At 42.1% G+C, this 19,405-nt stretch overlaps 1 pseudogene; it reads right to left on the bottom strand.

Annotated features, from left to right (window-relative positions):
- Positions 1 to 10,974: 10,974 nt before the first annotated feature.
- On the bottom strand, positions 10,975 to 16,719 carry LOC125091526 (ferritin light chain-like; annotated as a pseudogene).
- Positions 16,720 to 19,405: the final 2,686 nt, after the last annotated feature.

Genomic DNA, 19,405 nt, shown 5'->3' with positions numbered 1-19,405 from the left:
CTGTATTCAGGTTTCCTCCTCCCTCCCTGGTTGCTTCTTCTCTATGTTTTATGTCTTTGCCAGGACCTCCTTTCCCTGCTGTCTCAGTAGTGGAGCACTGTAGAGCTTCATTTTTTAGTCATTGCTTCTCCTCTAGCTATCCCCACTTCTTGGTGAACTCATTTGGTTTTGAAAGACTTTAAGGTTCCCTGGGTGGCTCAGCTGTTTAAGCATCCAGGGTCCTGGGATTGAGTCCTGCATGGGGCTCCCTGCTCAGTGGAGACCCTGCTTTCTCCCCCTCTGCTCTTCCTCGCATTCATTCTCTCAGTCTGTCTCTCTCTTAAATACATAAATAAAACATAAAATCTTAAAAAATAAACACTTTAAATACTCTCCATATATCAATGACCGCCAGTTTACCTATAGTCCAGACCTCTCTCCTCAGCTTGAGATGCACACATCCAGCTGCTTATTTGACATCTCGTTTGGATGTCAAATAAACATCTCAGAATCACCATTCCAAATGGAACATCTGGTTTCCTCCCTCTCTACTTCTCCTGTCTTTTTTTTTTTTTTTTTTTTTTTAACCTCGGTTGATGGCAATTCCACCCTTTGGGGAGATACATAGCCCCATGATTTTGGAGCCGTCTATATTCTTCTCTTTTACACTCCATATTCAAACCCATCAGGAAGTTCCATCGATTTTACCTTCTACATGTACCCATAATCCTCTCGCTTCTCATGACCTCCTCATGACCACCCTGCTCTGAGCCCCCATCATCCCTCACCTGACTTATTGCAATTGCCTCTCTATGGGTGTTCTGCCTTCTACCTTTGCTCCCTTGTAGTCATTGTCAACATAGTAAACAGACTGCTTCTTTGGAATATAAGATGATGGCACTTCCCTGTTTCAGTGGCTTTTTATTTTATGTTCATGGAAAGCTATAGTCCTTACTTTAACTTACAAGACTCCAAATATGATCTGGCTCCCATCGGAGAACACCTCATCTTGTACCCTTAGTGCAGGCATAGATCTAGACACGTAGTAGGTATATAAATATTTACTGAATGAACAAATGAATGAAACTAATTATAGGAGAATCCTTCAGTCCCCAAGTCCTATATAAGGTAAGAAATGTATTTTTAGAATAGAGGTGTTGTTGTTGTTATTGTTTTTAAGTCAGAAGTCCAGCAAGTTGTGTTCATGTTTTCCACAAAAGCCTGTAGGACGATAAAGATGGTGATGAGTTTAGCCTACCTCACCAAATTCTTCGTTTTATTCTGTTCCTGGGACTGGGTTGAATGAATTCAGCAGCCCTCAGCTACACTGTAATGGCAAATGACCACATCTGGCTTCTCTGAGCTCACACAGCTGTTCTTAACTCCCTGTGGGTTTATGTCCCCTCCTCTTCTAGGAAACTGCACTGCCTATTGGCAATTAGCCCTAATGAAGCAGCAGGAGTTTCCTGAGGGGAATGCACTGCTGACAAGTATAATTATTATTAGCAGCTGTAGGGCCTCTGGCTCCATGAAGGGAACCCATCCACCTGTCAGAGCGGGCAGCAGGACTGCTAAAGCTGCACCTAGCCGTCAGTCCAGCCCTCTAAGCCAGGCTACTGTGTGAGGAAAACAAGAGACTGCCATTTGGAAACCAATTGAGAGCATTCACTTCAAATGTTCAAATTTCTGCTGCCCAGCTGCATGGGTTTTGGACCCACAGCAAATCACCAATTCACATCTCTCAGTTCAATGTGATCCTTGTCTCTTTCAAGCATCCTTAATGCCTACCTCTGCTTAGAAATGATCTGGGGACTCCCCGCAAGGAGGCATGAATTTCTAATTGTATTTATTTTTATCAAAGAAGAAAGGAAGCAAGCTTCACTAATATTTAATAACTGACACTAGTTTCTTCAGTGTGTTAGTGTATGAGACCTTCATGTCCCACTTCTGGGAGATTTGCAGTTCTTCAGTGAGAAGGGTTTGCAGTGGCTCCCTTTTGGTGCTGTATTTCTATGGAAGATTAAATATGACTGCAAATTCTTTTTTACTTCTGAAAGATGTAATCTGATTACACTCTCATTTGAATCCAAGCTGGCCTTAGAGACTTGCTTGACCAATAGTGTATGATGGAAGTGATGCTATGTCAGTTACAGGGCTAGCCTATGAAGAGACTAAGAGCTTCTGCATTGCACTTTTAGAACCTTATGGCAACCATGCTGTGAGGAAGCTCAAGCTATCCAAATGGAGAGGCTATGTGGAGAGATGCCTGATGGCCTTGGTGTTCTGTCTTCCAGGCAACTTATCCTAGATGAGGTCCCAAACGTCATGGAGCAGTGATGAGCTCTTCCTATGGTGCCTTGTCCAAATTCCTGACTCACAAAATTTTAATATTTAATAATACTAAATTATTGTTTTAAGCTCATACACTTTGGCATAGTTATACAGCAGTTGTTAGTAGAAACAGTTATAGTTTGGAGATGCCTGGGTGGCTCAGGTCATGATCTCAGGGTCCTGGGATTGAGCCCCACATCAAATTTCCTGCTTGGTAGGGAGTCTACTTCTCCCTGTTCTTCTCCCCTACAGCACACTGCTCCTGCTCTCTTTCTCACTCTCTCAAATAAATAAAATATTTAAAAAAGGAAACAATTATAGTTTTTGTAAGCCTAGTTGAGAGGATTTACAGATTATATTAAGAAGTTTAAATGAACTCTTGAGACACTGATAAGGGCCTCAAAAAATTCTTACAAAGAATCCTCAGATGGATGAAAATACCCAGACTACTACAAGGAAATTTAGGAGCTGACACTCCTTCTCCACTTAGAACTAGGTCTTCATCAGCTGTATTTGAAGTAAAAATAGTGACACTTTCATGAAATCTAACAAGTAGTTAAGCAAAAATTTGAATTATTAAAGAAGATCATTTGAAAAATTAATATGTATCCACTGTCATTAACAATATACATCACCCTGAATATATACTAGTCTTCAGAAATTAGCTAACATGAAGCTATCAAGATTAGCAAGACATCAAAAGTTAAGTATTCAGAACATGAAACCAAACTTCTACAATTCACTAGAAGTATTTTTTTGGTACCACTCATTAAAAGGATATTTATTTTATTTTACCCCATCCTTAAAAAATATTGGTTCTTATGTGTTTTGTAATTTCTATATTTTAGTATGGTAGTTATGTATAAAAAAGATAATATGGTTTCACACACGAATTTAAAAAATTGTTATGAAATATACCATACACATAAATTATACACAAAGTGGTATAATATGTATATAGGAAAATTAAATAATAATAATAATAATAATAATAATAATAAAATGCACATTCATGGACCTACCACCTACTTTCAAAAATAGAACATTACCACCACCTTAGAAGTTCCCTCAGAAGATCCTATATAACCCTCAATATAAAATTGATAATTTAATGTTATCAACTAGCTCATTTACATCACAGGGTTTTTCTTAACTGCATATGAATATATCTCTTAACATGCTCCTTGGTTTTCCCTGATTAGAAGTGTAGGGGACTGGATTTGTACTGGATGCATTCTTCAGTGACCTGGCCTTTTCACTGACCTTTGTGTCTCTGAGCCTTGCTCATGCTGATACATGTGGCTGTAGTTCATTCATGTCCACCTTTGGAGAGCATTCCTGGGTAGGACTATGTCTCAGTCTGATGCTCTTGTTACTTATGATGGAGAATAGGTTGTTTTCAGCATTTTGTTCTTAGGAATAACACTGCTGTAAGCATCCTTCCTATATCCCCTGGTCCCTGTGCAAGAAGTTCTCTAGCTTATATCCCTAGAGGTGGAATTACTAGGTCATAGATATGTGCTGTTCAACAGTACTTTTCCCCAATTGATGAGCTTCTATCAACAGCGGATGAAAGTACATGTTGTTTTACATATTTTGTCAATCCTTTTTATTATCTGACTTCAGTTTTGCCAAACTAGAGTGTGTAAAAGGGTATCTTGTGGTTTTAATTTGTATTTTCCTGAATACTAGTAATTTAGCATCTTTTCATGCCATGGCCATTTTTATTTCCTCTTTGATGAAATGTATACATCCCTTTTTCAATAGCACCCTCTCTTAAATATTATAGCCATTAAATAAGATTTGATGTCTCACAGGGCAAGTCTTCCCAGCTTGTTTTTCTTCTTCAGGAGTGTTTTGGTTATTGTTGGTCCCATTCTCTTCTATATAATTTTAGAGTCAGCTTGTCAACTTCTGCACTGACCCCACTGAGCCCTTGATTAAAATAGCATTGATTGTATGGTTTCAACTGGGAAGAACTGACATCCTTACAATACTGAATCTTCCAAACCAAGAATATGCTGTATTTCTCCAGTTATTTGAGTCTTCTTTCTATACACTACTATAATTTTCTCTTAAAAAGTACTCATCTTTTTCTAGATATATTTCTGGGAACACTTATCTATACTGCTAATTTTATTTTAAAAATTTCTCAAAGTACTTCTTATTTATTTATTTATTGTTAACATAAAATGTATTATTTGTTTCAGGGGCACAGGTCTGTGATTCATCAGCCTTATACAGTTCACAGATATCACCACAGCACATACCCTCCCTGGTGTCCATCACCCAGCCACCCCATCCCTCCTACCCCCCTCCACTCCAGCAACCCTCAGTTTGTTTCCTGAGGTTAAGAGTCTCTTATGGTTTATCTTCCTCTCTGGTTTCATCTTGTTTCATTTTTTCCCTCCTTTCCCCTATGATCCTAGGTCTTGTTTCTCAAATTCCTCATTTCAGTGGGATCATTTGATAATTGTCTTTCTCTGAGTGACTTATTTCGCTTAGCATAATAGCCTCTAGTTCCATCCATGTTTTTGCAAGTGGCAAGATTTCACTTTTTGATGGCTACATAATATTCTATTGTATACATATACCACATTTTCTTTATCCATTCATCTGTTGGTGGAAATCTAGTTTCTTTCCATAGTTTGGCTATTGTGGACATGGATGCTATAAATGTTGGGGTGCTTGTGCCCCTTTGGATCACTACGTTTGTATCTTTGTGATAAATACCTAATAGTGCAATTGCTGGGTTGTAGGGTAGCTCTATTTTCAACTTTTTGAGCTATTTCTCCACATCCTCACCAATGTCTGTCATTTCCTAACTTGTTAATTCTAGTCATTCTGACTGGTGTGAGGTGGTATCTCACTGTGGTTTTGATTTGTATTTCCCTGATGCCGAGTAATATTGAACACTTTTTCATGTGTCTGTTAGCCATTTGGGTATCTTCTTTGCAGAAATGTCTGTTCCTGTCTTCTGCCCATTTCTTGACTGTATTACTTGTTCTTTGGGTGTTGAGTTCAATAAGTTCTTTCTAGATTTTGGATACTAGCCCTTTATCTGATAATGTCATTTGCAAATATCTTCTCCTATTCTGTCAGTTGTGTTTTGGTTTTGTTAACTGTTTCCTTTGCTGTGCAAAAGCTTTTTATCTTGATGAAGTTCCAATAGTTCATTTTGCCCTCGCTTCTCTTGCCTTTGGTGATGTTTCTATGAAGAAGTTGCTGTGGCTGAGGTCAAAGAGGTTGCTGCCTGTGTTCTCCTCAAGGATTTTGACGGATTCCTGCCTCACATTGAGGTCTTTCATCTATTTGGAGTATATTTTTGTGTGTGGTGTAAGGAAATGGTCCAGTTTCATTTTTCTACATGTGGCTGTCCAATTTTCCCAACACCATTTGTTGAAGAGACTGTCTTTTTTTCCATGGAACATTCTTTCCTGCTTTGTCGAAGATTAGTTGACCACAGAGTTGAGGGTCTATTTCTGGGCTCTCTATTCTGTTCCATTGATCTATGTGTCTGTTTTTGTGCCAGTACCATACTGTCTTGATGATGACAGCTTTGCAATAGAGCTTAAAGTCAGGAATTATGATGCCAACAGCTTTGGCTTTGTTTTTCAACATGCCTCTGGACATTCAGGGTCTTTTCTGGTTCCATACAAATTTTAGGATTATTTGCTCCATTTCTTTGAAAAAAATTGATGGTGTTTTGATAGAGATTGCATTAAACATGTAGATTGCTCTAGGTAGCATAGACATTTTCACAATATTTGTTCTTCCAACCCATGAGCATGGAATGTTTTTCCATTTCTTTGTGATTTCCTCAATTCCTTTCTTGAGTATTCTATAGTTTTCTGAGTATAGATTCTTTGCTTCTTTGGTTAAATGTATTCCTATGTATCTTATGGTTCTGGGTGCACTTATAGTTGAGATAGACTCTTTAATTTCTCTTTCTTCTGTCTTCTTGTTGGTGTATAGAAAGGCAACTGATTCCTGTGCATTGACTTATATCCTGCCACTTTACTGAATTCCTGTATGAGTTCTAGAAGTTTTGGGGTGGAGTCTTTTGGGTTTTCCACATAAAGTATCGTATCATCTGCAAAGATGCTAATTTTATTTTATTTTACTTTTTGTACTGCTAAGTTTAAATGGCAATTACAAAAAAATATATATTTTCTAACTACTTTTCCCCCCAGTGTACAGAAAAATTTATTGGCTTTTGTATTTTGTGTTTGTGTTCAGAAATCTTGCCAATCCATCTTCCCCCCCACCACTGAATTGTACTTTCCACCATGTCTTTCCTCTTCATTTCCCTCCTAGTGATGTATCTTGTCTTTCTTACTTCCCCATCACATGCACTTTCCCTTTTCGCCTCTTCATTCACTCAGACTATTTTTATCCCCTCACACTGAATCTTTTCCACTCTCAGAGAATACTCACTCAACACAGTAGCATCTTTCTTCTGCTCCAGATTGTCAACCCATCTTATTAATTTGAATAATCTATCCATAAATTCTCTCTGCATAGGAAATTATAGTCACATACCAAAAAAAATTGTTTTCCTTATCAATCCAAAGACTCTTTTTTTTTCTTTTACTGTATTGGCTAAAACCTCCAAAACAATACTGACTGGAAGCTGTATCAGGGGCTAAATTATAGTAACAAAAAACCTGCAAATCTCAGTGACTTATAAAAATTTTTTCCTTATTTGTGCTTCTTGTCCATACTGGGCTGGCAGTAGCTTCCAGGTTATTTTCATTCCAGAACCAAGGCTGAATGGGCATCCCCTATCTGGGGCATTGCTAGAAAGTTAAATATGGTGGAATCACACAGTGATGCTTAAACCTTTCTTTAGAGGTAGGGCATGTCACCTCCTATCACTTTCATTAGTTGAAGCAAGACTGTTGGCCAAGGCTGACACTATTAGGGTGGAAATGTGTAGTTCTAAACAGGGAGTAGCTTCAAATATTTTAAGCAGTAATACAACCTACCACAGAGGGCATACCCCCACTATTTTACTAAGAGTACTCCATCTTAAAAAAAATGCTTCACATTTTTTTTTAAAGATTTTATTTATTTATTTGACAGAGAGAAATCACAAGTAAGCAGAGAGGTAGGCAGAGAGAGAGGAGGAAGCAGGCTCCCTGCTGAGCAGAAAGCCTGATGCGGGGCTCGAACCCAGGACCTGGGATCATGACCTGAGCCAAAGGCAGCGGCTTAACCCACTAAGCCACCCAGGCGCCCCAAAAAAATGCTTCACATTTTTGAAGCAAGTTCAATTTTCTCTTTTGAGCATTTTGGCTTTCTCCTTCTGTCAACTCCACCTTCTCCTAAGTTACTGCATCTTTTTCTGCTGTCCAATGTGGGATCCATTTTCCTGTGGCTGATTTCTCTTGATGTTTGCCCAGATTTACTCTCCTTGCTCCTCCATTAATGTCTGTATCCTGATTCTCTTTCAGTAAAGTCCCTCACTTTCTTCAAGACCTGGTGGAGAAACAACTCTTCCATGAATCCTTTACTGAATAAGCCCAGCTTTCCTCACTAGGATCCCTAGAGGATGTCTTCCATATCACCAAGCCATTGACTAACTCTATATTGCATTGTACTCTTTTTTTTTCTCAAATATTTTGTTTATTTATTTGAGGGAGGGGCAGAGGGAGATTGAAAAGCAGACTCCCCACTGAGTTGGGAGCCTGGCCTAGGGCTTGATCCCAAGACCCTGAGATCAATGAATTGAGTAGAAGGCAGATGCTTAACTGACTGAGCCACCCAGGTGCCCCTGCATTGTACTCTTAAATTATTCAGTGCCTACAACATATGTCTTTTTTACATCATTATATATAAGAAATAAGAATTAAATGAGTGGATATGTGAAAACCTCTTATATTGTACCTAAAATGTGTGTTTGTTTAATTATTTAAGAGTATTTATACTATATAGAGAACAAGAGAAATAAAGGCAATAGGTAAAATAATTAGAGAAGGAATAGATTGCTAATAGATTGAGACATATTAGATGTGATAAGGTAAGTAGAGCATATATGTTGAACATCTACAAGAAGATCCAAGTCAGGCTAAATAGTCACAAGAATTGTAGATTTCAAAAAAAAAAACCATTTTATTTATTTGAGAGAGAGAGAGAGAGCACAAGTAGGGGGAGCAGCAGAAGGAGAGGGATAAGCAGACTCCTTGCTGAATGGAGAGCCTGATGTGGGGCTCGATCCCAGGACTCTGAGATCATGTCCTGAGCCAAAGTCAGATGCTTAACTGACTGAAACACCCAGGTGCCCTGAAAATTGTAGATTTCTTAAATCAGTCACTTATTAGTGACTCCTGTTCTAGTTCTACATGTCCTCTGTTTGAGACAGATAGTAAATTATTGGAAAATTATAGCAGTGGCCAGGCATACTTGTCCCTGTTTCTCACTGATAGAGCAAGAATATATTGTCTCCAGGTAATCTGTTTGATGAGTCTCCTTGTTAATTTTTAATTCTGATCTTCATAGCCACATCATCATAGGTGATGTGACAGAGAGATACAGGACATATACATTTTGCATAACTCATGATTCAGGTATTGTGGTCCTACTATTCCACTGTACCCTATCCCAGATTTATTAACCCAATCCATTTCTTTCCCTTTACTACTCACTCTATTTTCTATGTCAATTCAAATTGTGTGATTTGAGAGTTGAAATTTGATCTGCGAGACTTCTTGTTTCTTATCTTTTGGGATAGATTGTCTGATAGTGTTCGTGGAGTCTCCCAATTCATCAAGGTAAACTTCCCACCATGGCAGTTTCCATCTCACTGTAGGTGTCAATCAGTATTGATGACTGTCAAAAACAAAAGCTAAAGCCCAAAATGGAGTCTCTTAAGTTAGACTGCATCACCAAAGTGGGCCTTAATATTTAACCTAATTGTAGTTTCTACCTCCCTTAGAAATGTAGTCTTTACTGGTCAGTCAAGAATTTTCTGGTCAGCACCAATGAGGTAGTCTGTCACATTGGGCCTCTCGATCCCCCAAAAGCAAGATGAGGTAATCTGCATGATAAAACCCCCAAGATTTTCCCCCTAAGGGAAAGTGACTTTCCCTGAAACAGTCCTTTCTTTTTATTATTAGCAAAACCTCCTTGACCTGCCCTCTTTTTCTATAAAAACCTTCCATTTTATACAACTCCTTGGAGCTCTCCTCTGTTTGCTAGATAGGATGTTCCCTAATACATGCATTGCTTAATATAGCCAACTATATCTTCAAATTTACTCAGTGAATTTTGGTTTTGTCTTTTTTTTTTTTAAGGAGGCTCTATACCCAGTATGGAACCCAGTGTGGGGCTTGAACTTATGACCCTGAGGTCAAGACCTGAGCTAAGATCAAGAGTCAGACGCTTAACCAACTGAGCCATCCAGGCACCTGAGTGAATTTCATTTTTTAACATTATCTTTTCCCCATTAAGCCCTTTGAAGGCAGGAACCATTTTTTCTACTTTTCTATGATTCTCTCTAGCAACCAGAGTTGGACATATGACAAATATTTAATAAATATTTATCGATGAATTTTCTTCCAGTTTCAAGAAGGCAGGATGTGAGAACCATGATGTGACTAATTGTGTTCAACTGTATGAAGGATTCTTTAAAAAGTAATCTCTATGTCCAATGTGGGGCTTGAACTCATGACCCGGAGATCAAGAGTTGCATACTCTACTGACCGAGCCAGCCAGGCACCCCCAACCATATGAAGTTTTATAGGTATACTTCCAGCTCTTAATGTATGTAATTTTGAAATAGTAGTGGGTTGTTTTTTTCACGTACAGTATCCAAACAATTATTGATTGGTATATGTGTGTGTGTGTGTGCATGTTGAGTGAGTTGTGGACAGTGGAGAAGGCAGAGGAGGGAGCTAATACTTACCGTACAGTTGCTCTGTGATGTGATCACTTGGCATTGTGCCAGTTAGCTACATAAATCACATCATTTAATCCATGATAACAGTGGTTCTCAAACTTTAGCCTGCTAGAATCACCTGGAAGGCTTGTTAAAATAGAGATGTCAACCCCACCCTCTGAATTTTTGATTCAATGGGTCTCAGGTCACTTGCTTCTCAAGTTCAACCTTGATACTGAATATCATATCAAGAATATAAACACTGATTTATATTTGCATAGACCTTTATAATTTTTTGTCTCAAATTCTATCTTATTTATTCTTTATTATTTTTTTTTAAGATTTTATTTATTATTTGAGAGAGAGACAGTGAGAGAGAGCATGAGTGAGGAGAAGGTCAGAGAGAGAAGCAGACTCCCCGTGGAGCTGGGAGCCCGATGCGGGACTCGATCCCGGGACTCCAGGATCATGACCTGAGCCGAAGGCAGTCGTCCAACCAACTGAGCCACCCAGGCGTCCCTTATTTATTCTTTAAATTATAATTAGGAATGAATCTTATTTAATCCTGTGTGGTGGATGTTATTATTCTGGTTCTAAAAGTAAAGAAGATCTCAACTGAGGGACATTCTTTTTTTTTTTTTTCCCCCTGCAAAAAGCTTTATTGTTTCCATTTGGTCCACGGGTGGGGAGAGGGCTCCTGGGTGGTTGAAAAGCTGCCTAGTGGCTTCAGGGAGAGGCTCAGGGCACAAGCCTTGGCACCAGCGTGATGCCAGAGGTGTCCCTCAAAGACTGCTGAGCTTCAGAGGCTCCTAGTGGTGCTCGAGGGTCAGCCTCTCGAAGAGATACTCGCCAAGCCCAGCCTGGGGGCCGGCCAGCCTGCGGAGATGAGTCAGCTGGTTGCCATCTTCTTGATGAGTTTCCCCTACTCATGCAGGAAGTGGTTCTCTGGGAAGTCACAGGGCTGGGGTTCTGTGCGGGCAGAACCCAGGGCATGCAGACCCAAACAGGCCTGGTTCTGGTTCTTCTCCAGAACCAGGGCGGCTTCCCTGGCATCTGCGGCTTTACTACATTCCCCACCCCCCACCACCACCCCCCTGGGACGGCTCCTGCACATCCTAGAAGAGGGCGCCACCGCCGGGCTGGTTTTGCATGTTCAGGAGACGCTGGACGCCCTGGGTCTTCTCCTCAGCCGACTCACCGAAGAAATGTCCCACACCTTCCACAGTCACATTGTCCCAGTGGAGATACCAGAAGAGGTAGGTGTAGGAGGCTTGCAGATGCACGTTGACCAGGGGTTTTATGACAGCCTCCCTCCCACCCCAGGGATATCCTACTGAGGAATGTGGGAGCTCATGGTTGATCAGTGATAAGGAGCTAGGCTCAAAATTGGGTGGGAGGGCAGGCGGAAGGAGAAGCAGACTCCCAACTGAGCAGAGAGCCCAACTCAGCTCAATCCCAGGACCTGAGCGAAGGCAGTTGCTTAACCAACTGAGCCATCCAGGCGCCCCCTGAGGGACATTCTATAAAATATTTGTCATGTTCTCTACAAAAATGTCCCTATCACAAAAGACTAAGAATAGGAGACTAAAGTAGATGAAAAAACTAAATGCAGTATGTGATCTTGGACTGGATCCTGGAATGAATGTTTTCTTTTGGGGACAATCGATTTGTTTGGAACATAGACTGTTGATTAAACAAAAGTATTGTGTCAATGTTAAATTTCCTAAATTTGAATTGTGGTCACATAAGAACTATATCCTTGTTCTCAGGATATACACATTGAAATATGAAAGGGTTAAGAAGCCTAAAGATGTAGTCTGCTCTCAAATAGTTCAGAAAAAGGGAAACAAAGGGAGAGAATAATAAAGCAGTTCTTTTTACTCTTCTTGCTCATTTCTCGAGCTGAAGCTTTCCCAAACTAAATAGTAGAACAACAATAACAACAATAATCAAACTCAACAGGATCCAAACCTGTCCAAGGATATTTCCTATTCTCACCACACACCTGTGAGGCTCCTCACCAACCCCTCTTGCCCCTCAGACACTGCCTTCCTTACTGAGTTTCCTCCAGGGTGCTCCATGGCCTGGAGCTGAAGGTGTTCTTCTAGGGCTCACAGGAGGTGACAGACTGCGCCACTTTGCCTAGGACGATCTCAGTTTTAGCACTGAAAGTCTCATGTGCCCACAAAGTCAAAGTCCTGGGCAAAGCAGAACAATTGGCCACATTACCCCATGGTTAAACTTTTACCATATGCACTGCCGAGTGAGTCTAGGAGTCAGGAGAAGGAGGTTTTAAGGCCCCGATGCATGCTGGGAAGTTTAAACCTCAGTTACCTGTTTCCCCTTCAGCACCAGCCTAGCAAGTGCCACCCAAAATGCCCTTGAAGGGCTCATTTAACTTGTCCAAGTTCTCACGGCTACCCAGTAGTATAGCTGAGCTAGAACCCAAGCTTGCGCCCCGTGCTTCATTTATTCATTCATTCATTCATCCATGAATCTAGTCAGCTAAAAGCTGTACTGAGTGACCATCTACTAAGTAACAGGCACTGGTTTAGGCCCCTGGGATATAGCTGTGAACGAAATAAACAAGAACCCTGCTCTCTTGGAACTTAACAGTTGGGAGAAAGATGGATAATGCACAAATGGACCAGTAAACAAGAAAGAGTAAGTGAGAAAGGATTTCCAGAAGATTAGAGTGAATGTGACAGAGTATCCCCCAGGTAACTACTTTAAATTAGAAGAGTAAAGCAAACTTTGAATGACCAAAAGGAGACAGTTATGGAAGCTTGGGGAAGGACGCACCTGGCTGAAGACAGAGCAAATGCAAAGACACTGAGGCAAGAATGATTTTGGTATCTGCAAAGAATAAGAAGAAAGCAATGTGGTTGTGGTAGAGTGTGTGTGTGTGCGTGTGTGTGTGTGTGCACGCATGTGCGCTTATTAGGTGGGTGATGGAGGGAAAGGAAAGGGGAAAGAAAGAAAGAGAAGGGGGAGGGAGATAGAGACAGAGGGAGCTTGCTCTAAAAATTGTGGCAAGCCATTTGAAGGCTTTAAGCAAGTACTGACAGGATCTTGATATTTTATAAGAGGATTTGTCTGGGTGCAGTGGTTCAAGTAAGATGATGGTGACTTGGATTATGTCAGTAGTAGTGGAGATGGAGAGAAGTGGAATTTGGATGAAGAGTTGGCAGAGCTTACCAATGGATTGGACATAAAGGGTGAAAGAATAAAAGGAATCAAGCATGGCTCCTAGAGTTCTGGCTTGAGCCGTTCTCTGGAAGGCAGCTATTTAGGGAGATGGGGAAGGTGGGTAACAATGGGGAAGCCGAATGACAGGTCAAGAGTCATGCTTTGGCCATGTTAAGTCCGATGTCTGTCCCATGGCCACATGGAGTTGTCAAATAGTCACTAGAACTGCGAATCTGATGTTCTAGAGAGCTGTCAGAGCTGGAGATCGAGGGCTGGGAGTCTCCAGTATATAGAGAACCTCAGCTTGTGCTTGGAACTGAAGGAGGTGGCCTGAGCTTCTCCCTGGCTGTGGGTGCTGTCTGGTGTGGAGGCTGGTCAGAGGGGTAGGAGCCAGCAACGGAGACCTAGGGAAGGAAGGGGGAAACCAGAGGCCAAGGGAGGAAGCTCTTTGATTATGGTCCACTGCCCTCCACCCCAACTGTGGGAGAGGTGGTCTACACAGTCTGATATTTACATGAGGTCATAATAATCCTTTAAATTTGAATAGCACTTCAGGTGAGCAGGGTGTTGTTTTTTTTTTTAACCCAGGTTTTCTCATTTAACCCACGCAACGGGCCTGTGGGGTGTGTGTTATTGTCGTCATTTCAAATGTGAGGGAACTGCTACCAGACATGTGCAGTGAAAGTCTGGGATCCCAGTGCATCCGCAGTCAGCTTCCCGAGCGGAGCTTGAAGCACAGGTTCTTGTTTAGGCAGCTCACTGAGCAGGCGCTCTTCCACGAGGAAGGGGAAGTGGGAGAGGGCATAGGAAGAGAGCTAAGCAAGGATGTGGTCTAGACTGGAGGCTGATTTCTGCCAGATCCCACGGGAGCCCCGGGGACACTAAAAGCCCCAGAGAACTGGTCCTCCCTGGAGATGGTTGGCCTTTGGTACTCTCGCATCAGTCACTCATTGGCTAATGGCTGCTTCTGGAAGGGGAGGGGGAACCTTATCATCCTGCTAGAAGGGACTCCCATTTGTCTGAGAGCAATTTCTCAGAGAAGATAGTCCTGAGCAGTTTGCTGCCTATACTGACAGCAGCCAAGGGAGGAGCAAACCAGTCAAGAGAAGGCTATCTGGACATCCCACCAATGGCGTCCCCCAGGCAGTGCTAATGGGCACTGGGACTTGAACCCAAGTCTTCTGGGGCTATGTCCCATGAAGTTCCTCACCAGCTTTGCACTGCACTGTTAGATCACTATGGGGTCCTTTATGAAGAGCAGTTTTCTACCATGGGAGGTGGAAGAAATAAGACCTGAAGAATAGGAGGAGGACAGAGTCATAACCAAGAGGTTCTAGTGAAGTAGGGGTAAGGCAAGATACTAGAAATAAAGGATAAACTCGACCCCTTATTAACATTCCATATAGGAATTAAAATAAGTCTTACATTCCTGTGTCTTCCATTTTAAAGATTTAATTTGCAAAACAGGTAACATGAAAAAAATATTCAAATTTGGGACAGTCAACTTACTGGAAATGGGAAACGGGGTTGGCTGGTAAGATTGTTCCTGTAAACATTGAAAATATCTTTCTCTGCATAAAACACATTGGTTGATTTCAGACGTTTTCCTTGGCTTCTTTTCACGAGCTCACTTTTAAGACAACACTGAAATTAGTTATACTTTGCTATAAAACCCCTAATAACTTTCATGTCCATTTTTCCCTTCTTCTGTGACCTCAGGATAATTAAGTGTCTTTTTCTCCCAAGAAGAAATGTGAAGCATGTGGCGAGCCTGCTGGCCTATTTGCTGATTTATGGGTCAAGTCTTCAGTTATTACAGAGAAAATTTGAAAGTCTCTGATTAAGAAGCCCTGCTGATTTAAGAATCTCACTAGAAATATGTGCATAATTAATTATCTACAGATAATAATTCAAATTGTCCCTGGGTGATTCATATCGCCCGCTTTTATTAAATTATCCTTTTTCTGGGAGATATTCAGGTCTGCACAAAGTAAGATGTAGGGATGCACATAATATTGTAAGAGGTTGAACAGAAAGCAGTTTTCCTGCAGAAGAGCATTGACTCCAAATTTAAAGCTAATTTTCACAAGGCAGTGAGTGTGTGTGTGTGACTTATACAGATGTGGTTAAGAAAATTTTCTGTCTGTACATGTTGCAGCTCTCGGCTTGTTTAAAAATGTTTTCTGTGCAAAGATAACCATTTCCTTGTGAGTGGTGGTAGAGAGAAGCAGAATAAAAATAATCAAATTATTTCTTTGAAAAAAATGGAAACAGAAGTCACCAAGGTCCATTTTTAGCAAGACACATGGTCCTGACAAGGCATTAGTTAGGATGTGTCACCCTTAAATATGTGGGTTTATTTAACAATGGAACGAGTAGATATATAAAGAACAGAGCTCCAGTACTGAGAATTCAGAAAGACCTATTTTTCTTTACTTTCTTTCTTTCTTCTTCTTTTTTTTTTTTTTTCCAGGAACGAAGATAATTTTTTTCAATCTCTCTCTTTTTATATAACAAAAAGAAGAAAAGAAAATCTTCACAAAACAGATGCAGGGGTATTCAGGAAGGCAGATGTCAGATTCAGAAAAGAGGTCCCCCCCCCCAAGTCTGTGCTCTCCCCGCATGGCCATGGGGTGGGGGAGGGGTGAGGGCAGGTTTAAACAGGGGCTAGACTCCTTTTTACCCAAAAACCTGATTGAGGTCTGCTCCTAAAGAACCTGACTTGAGTTGTTGAGGGGGAAGAATTTCAAACAAGCATACAAACCTTCTGGAAGCTCACTGCTTCTCCACGTTTTGATTTTTCAGGTTATTTTAAGGTTTTCATACCTCAGGCAAGGTGATTTATTATTATTGGGACTTTATATAACTCTTTAGTCTTGCAAAGTGCTTTCCAGTCATTTCTCTCTCATTGTGCACTATGCCTTCCCTCTCTGCCACTGTAATTGGTTTGGGGGGAGGCAGCCCTCACTTTCCTAGGGAAAAGAAGATGCTGTTTCTGATATGAGGCACTTTCTGAGGTTTTACCTTTGTTTCTCCTTCACTTTCCTTCTTCTGAGCTCATTCCCTGCAGCCACCTATCACCTTCAGGTTCTCTCCTCCTACACCTTCCCCATCTCTGTCCTCAGATCCCGCACAGCCCTGAAGTTCGGACTCCCCACCCCCCACAGCGGGCTCCTGCTCTCACCTCTGGGCCCCAAGTGGTCCAGAGCCAGCCTAGGGTCTGTCCCTGGGGAGCGGGCCTCGCTCTCACGCACCACCTCCTCTTGCAGCCGCACTTCTGCGATCTCAAACAAACCGGAAGCAGCGCGTTCCGGCCCGGCCACCACTGAAAGCGTCGTCATTCCCTGCGATACGCAGGTCCTCTGCAGTTGAACCCTGTGACGTTATCCTTTTGGTAGAGCAAAAACAATGAAGAGAAGCCATTTCATGTGCTTCAAAGGGAATGCGATCGCTATGTAACCTTAGAGCTGGCCCCTACCGCTTCTCCCCAGCCACCAGAGAAAGTTGGGGTGGATTCTTTCCAAACGTTATAGACAGCCGAATCCTCCATGCCAGGGCACTGTGGTCCCTATTTGCTCCCAGATGTGAATCCTTCCAGTTATCTTTCCTGTCCACACCTTTCTACCAGGCAGCTTGCCACTCCTATCCCATGGTCCACTTGTCCACAACCTGGCTCACTCCCCCTCGGTCCCAACCAAAGCCCTGTCCTCTGTGGGTCTCTCAAGCAGAGATGCTCCATCCCTCATTCACAGGGTATCAGGTTGAAAGGTGGGGCAGGCCCTCACCTGGCTCTTCATGCTTCTTTCCGGCCACTCTCTACCCTCTGGGCTTTGGAGACCCACAGGAGGTAACTCTGCCACTCTCTAAATCTCCTCATCTCTGTCAGCTTTCAGCTTGCTGGTCACTCGCCCTCAGTCAGTGACTCTCTGTTGTTTCTTCTCCACCCGCGTCCTGCCATCATCCCATGATCTTTGTGGCCTGTGGAGATAACAAACCACCCCTACGCTTTCAAGGTGTGCATCTTCTCCTCTTCTGCGACCTTGACCTCCACTCCCCTCCACTCATGCTTTTCGTGGCCTTATTCTAGAACTAGTCATTCTTAGAACTGCACCACTTCTGACGTCTGCCGTTCACATAGTCCACTCTGACCAGTCTCCTAAATGTATCCCCGCCTCCCCTCCGGCCCCGTGATCACTCCGTTGCTCCAACCACACTCACAGGTCAACCCAAGGAGCTACCTTCACTTGACCCACTAATTTCTCCCTACGTGATATCAGTTCCCTCCAGGCTTCCCTTTTCTTTTCTCTCTCTTTTTTTTAAAGATTTTATTTATTTATTTGAGGGACAGAGATCATAAGCAGGCAGAGAGGCAGGCAGAGAGAGAGGAAGAAGCAGGCTCCCCACTGAGCAGAAAGCCTGATGCGGGGCTCGATCCCAGTACCGTGGGACCACGACCCAAGCTGAAGACAGAGGCTTTAACCCACCGAGCCACCCAGGTGCCCTTCCTTTTCTGTTTAGCTTGTATCTTGTGGTCTCTAACCTCTCTCTTGCCAGGATTCTTAATGTCTTTGTTCTATCCCTTTTATCAAATCCATGTGCCAAAACCCTGTTCTTGGATGGATCCAACTTCTGCTTTTTGCTTCCATCTAGACAGTTGAGCATTTCTGGGGAAAATTACACCACTGGTACAACCATAAATCCATGACTTCTACGTTCCCCCAGGACCACCCTCCATGCCACCTTGAAGTCCCTCTATGTCTCATTTCAGTCCTCCTCAGTCTCCACAGTGACTATTTGAAAGCTTCTTCATGCTTACCTTATCTTTGGTCTCTCATTCACCCCTTCAGTCTCTGTAGAGGTATCTTGGTTTCTAGGTCCCTGAGAAAAAAAGTCAGCAGGCAGGAACACTTAAAATTTCTGTCTGACAGACTTAAAATATCTAACCACATTCTTACTCCTTTCTGTAAGGATGGAAGAGATGCCCCTCCTTGCTATCAATACTTAAACAAATAAGCCTTTCTACTCTCTTTTTAAAGATTTTTTAAAAATTTTTATTTACTTATTTATTTTTAAAGATTTTATTTATTTATTTGACAGACCAAGATCACAAGTAGGTGGAGAGGCAGGCAGAGAGAGAGGAGGAAGCAGGCTCCCTGCTGAGCAGAGAGCCTGATGCGCGGCTCGATCCCAGGACCCTGGGATCATGACCTGAGCCGAAGGCAGAGGCTGTAACCCACTGAGCCATCCAGGCGCCCCTGATTATTTTTTATTTTTAAGTGATCTCTACACCCAACATGGTGCTCAAACTTAAGATGTGATGATCGAGAGTTGCACACTCCATGGGCTGAGCCAGCCAGGCGCCCCAGGCCTTTCTACACTTAATAAACCTTTGCATTCCATGTTCTCTATCCTCTTCTTTTTTCCCATTCCCTCTTACATTTTTTCAAGGTTAACTTTCCTAAAAGTATGGTCCACTCTCACTGTCTTCATTTCCTACTTACCATAATAGCCTCTTCAATCCACTACAGTCTCCCTTCTGTCCTCGCCACACCATGAAAACTGCTCTGGCCAAGATCACCAGGAATATCTCTTGTTGGCAAACCCAGTGAAGTCCCTTGTCCCCAGTTCTTACTGCTCTCTTGGCATCCTCCTTATGTTTAAACACTCCTTTCCTGGAGCTTGGTGATATAGACCACTCCAGCTTTTCTCCTACCTTTCTGGCCACTTCTTCTCAGTCTCCTAAGCAGCCCGTACTTCCAGTATTGAGTTCGGTTCTTGGCTGTCTTATGTTGTTACTCTGTGAACATCCTGGGGACAGCTCATGCATGCTCATGGCTTCAGTTATCATCTGCACACCTCTCTCTCCTCTGGTTGTGTTCGTGTGATGGTTTCCTTTTTTCTTTTTTCTCTACTGGTTATTCATTTCCTTCACCATTTGGTGCCTGGATCACTTTCAACCAAGGACTCTATCCAGACCCTCAGTATTTCCAGTACAACCTCAGTTACTTTTCTTTATTTACTGGGCAA

Source organism: Lutra lutra, chromosome X (assembly GCF_902655055.1).
Source record: "Lutra lutra chromosome X, mLutLut1.2, whole genome shotgun sequence".
Lineage (NCBI taxonomy): Eukaryota > Metazoa > Chordata > Mammalia > Carnivora > Mustelidae > Lutra > Lutra lutra.
Note: the sequence above shows the minus strand (reverse complement) of the source record. Positions and strands in the feature narration are given on the sequence as shown.